The 7,500-nt window shown below is 46.5% G+C and overlaps 1 protein-coding gene across 5 annotated transcripts in view; it reads left to right on the forward strand.

Moving 5' to 3' along the window:
• Positions 1–7,500, forward strand: part of LOC125025749 — a 333,248-nt gene that overhangs the window by 317,161 nt on the left and 8,587 nt on the right. The window lies entirely within an intron of this gene.

Below are 7,500 nucleotides of genomic sequence, written 5' to 3' on the forward strand. Positions count from 1 at the left end.
TGATGATAATGATGATAAAATTATTTATAATAATTAAAATGTTTGCGTATAATAATGAATAAGAATAATGATAATGATAACAATAATAATAATAACAGTAATAATGATTGTTATAGCGACAGTGCTAATGATAATAATAATAGTATTAGTGGTAATAGTAATGATAATGATAATTATCATAATAATAATGATGACAGTAATAGTACTAGTAATAATAATGCTAATGATAGTAATAACGATGCCAATAATGATTATAAGAATGATAATGCTAATGATAGTACTACTAATGATAATGATAGTAGTAATGATAATATTATGATTATAATCATTATCATTTTTAAAGAATATGATAGAATATTGAAAAAAAGGGAAAAGTAAAGAAAACATAAAACAATGCAAGGACAACGCAAGAATCAGACGGAAAAGGCGAGGCTGCGGCTAAGGTAACAACAGATTGTCGAATGCCTCAGAGTGCGGCCGACGGGCATAGGCGTGGGTGCAGGGAGGCGAGGCGGCGGCCGGAATGACAACAACCCCCGTGTTTATGCGGCGCTGTTGGTGCGCTCGCGCCTCCTGGATGGTCTGGGCCAAGTGGGCTGTCGCTGCCCCGTTTGGGCGAATGCGAGGGCGGCCGGAAGGGTGCACAATGGACTGGTAGTGTGTGTGCGTGTGTGTGTGTGTGTGTGTGTGTGTGTGTGTGTGTGTGTGTGTGTGTGTGTGTGTGTGTGTGTGTATATATATATATATATATATATATATATACACATATATACACATGCGCGTGTGTTTGAGAGATCAGAGACAGAGAGAGGGATCTTTTGTTATTTGTACAGCATAAATTCAGTAATTGTGCGCTGAAGCCCTATGCAATGTTCCCTCCAATTGATAATGGAATGGGGCAGGGTGGATGGCGACGGAGAGACAGATGGAGGACTAATTGATGGCCTGAGGGGAGAAACGGGAAGGAGACCAGGAAAGAAGGATGTGCACGGAAGGGGAAAGTGAGTGTGGCTGTGTTTGTGTTATAAGTGGATAAGTGTGTGTGTGTGTGTGCGGATATGCGTTGTGATTTTTTGGTTAGTAAACAGGTGTGTTTGTGTGTGTTTGTGTGTGTGTTTGTACGCGTGTGTGTGTCTGTGGGCGTGTGATATTTATCTGTGCCTGTCTGTCTTTACCTGTGCACGCGCCGATATTCGCGCAGAAGCAAGCAGACAAGTAAATAAACAAAGGTAAAAGAGCGCCGCGGAGCGAGATTTTTCCCGGCCTCTCCCCCGAGCAGCGAGCGATGACGAACAGCTGGGTCGGGCCTCGGCCTGACAGCGCGAAGTTGATAATAACCCGATATTACTTTGAGAGGAAGACATACGGCGCGTTGGGCGAGGTCGAGGCAGGGCGGAGCTGCGTGCTATCGGACTTTCTTGGACTGTCTGAAGATTTTGTCGTTTCTCTAATATTAGTATAGGATGATAAGAAATAAGAAAAATAATGTTTCGATAAAATAAAGCAAAGAAGCTCATTAGTACGTTCCCCAACAAAAAAAATAAATAACTGTCTGTCTTTCAAAAGTGCCTTTAGTTTGCCCCCGTGTCTATCTATGTATGTTTGTGCGTGCGTGTGTGTGTGTGAGTCAGCAGGAAGGTGCCAAGCAGTGCCAGTCGACATAGAGGAGTGCCGGGAGTGCAAGGTCAGGTGAGTGTGTATACGTCTGCATATTTCGGATTGCTGGACACTAAAAACGATGCATCCGGAGTCTGGGCAGGCGGGCGGCTGGTCCTGCGTGTGTGTGTGTGTGTGCGTGTGTGTGTGTGTGTGTGTGTGTGTGTGTGTGTGTGTGTGTGTGTGTGTGTGTGTGTGTGTGTGTGTGTGTGTGCATGTGCGTGCGTGTTTGCAGCAAGGGCGAGGTGAGCGGCTCGACCTCCTCGACGGCCGCCGGGAATGAGGCGAAGACCTTCCGAAGAATGCGCCTCATGACCTCATCGGGAGTCTTTCGGGTCGTTCGGGGCGGTCGTGGTGGGCCTTGCTCGGGGTCGTTAGGGCTGGACGAGCGAGTGATGGCTGGAGGGGGGGAGGGGGGAGAAAAGAAAATCGCGTTTGTTTTCGAGACGGCGAGAGGAAGGTTGGGTCTCGCGGTGTGTGTGTGGGGGGGGGGGGGGGTTCTCTCTCTCTCTCTCTCTCTCTCTCTCTCTCTCTCTCTCTCTCTCTCTCTCTCTCTCTCTCTCTCTCTCTCTCTCTCTCTCTCTCTCTCTCTCACTCTCTCTCTCTCTCTCTCTCTCTCTCTCTATATATATATATATATATATATATATATATATATATATATATTTCTCTCTCTATCTCTCTCTTTATTTCTCTCCCACGGATTACCTCCTCATTCCACACAACATATACTGCCCGGCAATCATTAGTTCACAGACGTCCCCTAAATATGACCAGCGGTGGAGTGAGAGGCAGATAGAGATATGGATAGGGGGATTGGGATATAAGTGAGGGAGGGATAGAGGGAGAGATAGGAAGGGGAGGGAGGGGAGGGGGAGTGACGGAAGGGAGGAAGGGGAGGAAGAAAGGAGAGAGAAGGTGGAATGGAGAGAGAGAGAAAAGGAAGAATTGAAGAGCAAGGGGCAAAGGGAAGAAAGGAGTGAATAACATGGGGAAGAGGAGAGAAGAGAAGAATGACGGGTAGGGAGAGAGGGAGGAAGGAAAGGAAGGAAGAAGGGGACTTCGCCGGTTAGCCAGATGGTCGTTGGCGCAGAGAGAGAGAGGTAGAGAGAGAGAGAGAGAGAGAGAGAGAGAGAGAGAGAGAGTAAGAGAGAGAGAGAGAGAGAGAGAGAGAGAGAGAGAGAGAGAGAGAGAGAGAGGGAGAAAGAGAGAGAGAGAGAGAGAGAGAAAGAAAGAGAGAGAGAGAGAGAGAGATGTGAGAGAAATAGGAGAGAAAAATGAAGTTAGAGAGAGAGAGTGAGAGACAGAGAGAGAGAGAGAGTGAGAGACAGAGAGAGAGAGAGAGAGAGAGAGAGAGAGAGAGAGAGAGAGAGAGAGAGAGAGAGAGTAAGAGATAGAGAGAGAGATAGAAAGAAAAAGAGAGAGAGAGAGAGAGGGAGAGAGTGAGAGAGTGAGAGAGAGAGAGAGAGAGGCGAAGCCGATTAGTTTTGGCGGCCTTCCACGCGCGGTCGTACGGTGCGAAAAAAAAAGAAAAAGAAATAAAAATAAGAGAAAAAACCTCGTCGAGTTTCGGTGCGGCGACGCTGCGATCCTCAAGCGGTGTGAGATTGCCAGAATTAGATGGCGGCGGCATCATTTGCATGTGGGGGAAAGGGGGGGGTATTGAAAAAGTAGGGAATGGCGGCGCTGTTTACTTTCCACTCTACTTTTTTTCATTTTTATTTTTATTTCTGTTCGTAGTAGTAGTAGCATCATTATCATCATTATCATTATCATTGTTTTTTATCTTTCTTCTTTTCATAATTATCATTATCAGCTTTTACTTAATTCTTCCTCTTCTTTTTCATGCTTTCTTTTTTCCTTTCTTCTTCTCGTTTTTCTTCCTTTCTTCTTCTTCATCTTCATCCTCCTTTTCATTCCTTTTTTTTAAGTTACCAGTGTAGTTAGCTTAATTAACTGACTTGACTAAATGTTTCATTGGTTAATGCCCTTTGATGAAATAATTTTTTCATTAAGACAAATCGGAATTCCTCTCAAAACAACAAACACGTTTTTTTTTCTCTCGTATCTCCCTTTTCATCTTTCGTGCTGTCAGTTTGCTCAACCGGCACATATGTTTTCCGTTTCTGCTTGTTTTGTCGTGTCATTTCTCTCTCGCCCACGCCCTTGCCTTCTTTCTCTCTTACTCTTTCTCTCCTCTATCTCTCTTTCTTTCTCTATTTCTCTCTTTTCTTTTTCTCTTTCTCTCTCTCATCCCCCCCCTCTCTTTCCCTCCCTCCTTACCTCCTTCCCTCCCTCCCCCCCTCACCTCCTCTCCCTCTCCCCCTCAGCCCCTTTCCCTCTTCCCCTCCCCCTCTTTCCCTCTCCCTCTCCCTCTCTCTCTCTCTCCATGGAAATGGCGGAAGTCGACCAAGAGCGGCCATCCTCGTGAAGTTATCCGTGCCGTTGTCGCATCTAATCTCGACAGAATGTTAAAAAAAATCTCCAGTGAAAGACAGCAACAGCTAAGAAAAACAGGCCATACAGCTGATCGCGCCGCCAGGAATGTCCAATTAACAGGAGAGAGAGAGAGAGAGGGAGAAAGAGAGAGAGAGAGAGAGAGAGAGAGAGAGAGAGAGAGAGAGAGAGAGAGAGAGAGAGAGAGAGACAGAGAGAGAGAGAGAGAGAGAGAGAGAGAGAGAGAGAGAGAGAGAGAGAGAGAGAGAGAGAGAGAGAGAGAGAGAGAGAGAGAGAGAGAGAGGAGAGAGAGAGAGAGGAGAGAGAGAGAGAGAGAGAAGGGGGGCAGACAGACAGGTAGACATACAGACAGACGCTCAAAACAGAAAGGACAAAGAGAGAGAGAGAGAGGGGGGGGGGGCATACAGAGACAGAGATAGACAAATAGAAAACAAAGACAAAAACAGAGAGAAAAGGAGAAGAGATGAGTGCAGGGAATAAGAGAGAGAGAAGAATAAGCGAGAATTGAACGGAAGAAAGAGAGCGCCGGGTAGGGGGTGGGGGAGGGACAGCCGGTGCAATCCTCAGGTAGAGAGAGCTTCACATTCCTCCCGTTGCAGGAATGATGTACTGTGACCCTTTACCACTTCTTCAGGTGGTCGTGGTCAAGGTCACGGGGTATTTATTTGTGTGTGTGTGTGTGTGTGTGTGTGTGTGTGTGTGAGTGAGTGAGTGAGTGTGTTTATTCTTTTCTCTCTTTCTCTGCTTCTTCCTTTCCCACATGTCAACTGAGTAGTAGCGTCAGTCATCCCGAAGTAGGCGGCCGGACGAGGGTCCCCTATTGTCCGCTGCACAGCTCTCCGAATGAAGCGGTTTGTCCATCGGGCGTTGCAGGGCGAGTTCACGCCCTCGCCCGTGGCCGCTGCACCAGCCTGCGCCCTCACTTCCTCTGTGTGGGCGCGGGTTGTTGGGCGCGCGGCTGCGTTTGCTTGTTGGGATCGTGAGAGATTTAGTATTGGAGAGGGAGAGAGAGGAGAGAGAGAGAGAGATGGGAGAGAGGGAGGAGAAAGAGAGAGAGGAGAGAGAGAGAAGAGAGAGAGAGAGGAGAGAGAAGAAGAGAGAAGAGGAAGAGGGGAGGGATGCGATGCACAGCTTCGAATGAAGCGGTTGTCCCTCGGAGGCGTATGCAGAGGGAGTTCAACGCCGTGAGGCACAAGTGGCAGAATGCACCAGCTGCGGTATTCTTGTGAATGGAGCAGCAGGGTGATGATGGCGCGGCCTGCTAGACATGTAGGAATCGTGAGAGAAGATTGGAGAGGAGAGAAGATAGAGAGAGAGAGAGGAGAGAGAGGGAGATGAGAGAGAGGGGAGAGAGGAGAGAGAGGAGAACGAGGAGAAGGAGAAGAGAGAAGAGAGAAGAGGAAAGAACATAGAAAGAGAAGAGACGATGAGAGAGAGAGAGAGAGAGAGAGGGGGGGGGGGAGACAGAGACGGAGACATAAGAAGGAGAGAAGAGACAATAGAAGAGAGAGAATAGTAAGAAAGTGAGTGGAAATAGTTGAAAATGACGAAAAGGACAATGAGCAGAAGGAGACGGAATATTACCTGGCAAACGTAGCATGACAGAGGGCATTGCAATCGGAGAGCGGACGAGCGAGCGAGTGCAGGCGGATGTGCTCGCCGCCTGCCTCTCCGGTAGGCGCAGGGGTAGTTTTGGCACGGCACACCGTGTGCTGAGGACAAGTGCGGGAGGAGAGGGTGAATGACGGTGTGGCTACTAAGGTCATTGTGGCAGAGAGAGAGAGAGAGAGAGAGAGAGAGAGAGAGAGAGAGAGAGAGAAGAGAGAGAAGAGAGAGAGAGAGAAAGAGAGAGAGAGAGAGAGAGAGAGAGAGAGAGAGAGAGAGAGAGAGAGAGAGAGAGAGAGAGAGAGAGAGAGAGAGAGAGAGAGCAATATAATGTCTTCCAATTTTCATTACCCGTATCAAAGAGGAAACTTGAGGAGACGCCGAGATTTTTGAGCCCATCGTCTTAATATCCAAGGGAATGTATTATTCATGTATGATAAACTGCTCATTCCGACATGAGCCGTTTCTATAAAATATTTCCAAGGAAAATATATTGTGTTTTGAGAGGCAGGTGGCCAAAAGATGGAGAGGGGGGGGGGGGGAGGAGGAGAGAGAAGAGAGAGAGTAGGAAAGGGCAGGGAGGGAGAGGAGGGGGTGGGGGGTTGTGACTATCTTTAACTGATGGAATTGCACATAAAAATTCACTGAAAATACAAGAATGTTTACGAGACTTCAGGAGCGAAGTGAAACGGCGACAAGTGACTGTTAGTTTGTCTTCCTTACAATTCCGTGTCCGTTTTACTAGACGACATCATTTGTCTTGTCATCACACTCTCGGCATCTCTTAGGAAGTATGTGTGTGTGCCTCCGCGCGCGCGTGTGTACCTGCGTGCTTGTTTGTGTGCTTGTGTGTCAGCATGTGTATGTGTGTGTGTGTGTGTGTGTGTGTGTGTGTGTGTGTGTGTGTCTGTGTGTGTATGTGTGTGTGTCTGTGTCTGTATATGTATTTGTATGTGTGGCACTTTTATTCGGTGACTTATTTTCTGATATGCAATGTAATCGTGCATAATACAAGCATGAAAAAGCATATGTCAAGTTATTTACGCATTGCAGTCATAATGCTACTGTTGTTATTGTAAATCCACGTAGTAAATCGTGTGGCATTGTTATTATTACAGATGTTTTATATTGGTTTTGTTTTATTGCTAGACATTGCGTGCCCATGTATAACCAAATCCATTGTGCATGAAAATGATGATTGTGACCCGTATCTTGCTTCATTAATGACTAACGGCTGCAAGCATTAACATCACTTTTCCATGAAGGAATGTGGCAGTTAGAGAGCATGGTTTTTGTAATACTTATTTTCTGCGTTTCTTTCCCTTCTCTTTGTTATCTTGCTTTTTCCTTTTCTTTTTCATTCCCCGTATATTTTAATCTGTGGCTATTTTTGTTTGTGTTCTATCCCTCATCAGCCCTCATTTCCCTATTTCCACATTCCTATCTCCGTTTTTTTCTCGCTTTATCTCTGTTCCCCTCTTCCTTCTTCACGCTTCTCCCTTACTTCCTCTTCTCCCTCAAGTCGACCAAAAAGACTAACAAAAACTGCGTCTGTCTTCATCGCATTCTTTTTCGCCTTTTTCCTTTTTTCTTCTTATCTCTTATCTCTTATCCCTCCACATCACGCTCTTTAACCTCCTCTGTCGTCCGTAAAAAGAGCCTAATAATAATCTCCCTCTCTCTCTCTCTCTCTCTCTCTCTCTCTCTCTCTCTCTCTCTCTCTCTCTCTCTCTCTCTCTCTCTCTCTCTCTCTCTCTCTCTCTCTCTCTCTCTCTCTCTCTC

Source organism: Penaeus chinensis, chromosome 1 (genome assembly GCF_019202785.1).
Source record: "Penaeus chinensis breed Huanghai No. 1 chromosome 1, ASM1920278v2, whole genome shotgun sequence".
Classification (NCBI taxonomy): Eukaryota; Metazoa; Arthropoda; class Malacostraca; order Decapoda; family Penaeidae; genus Penaeus; species Penaeus chinensis.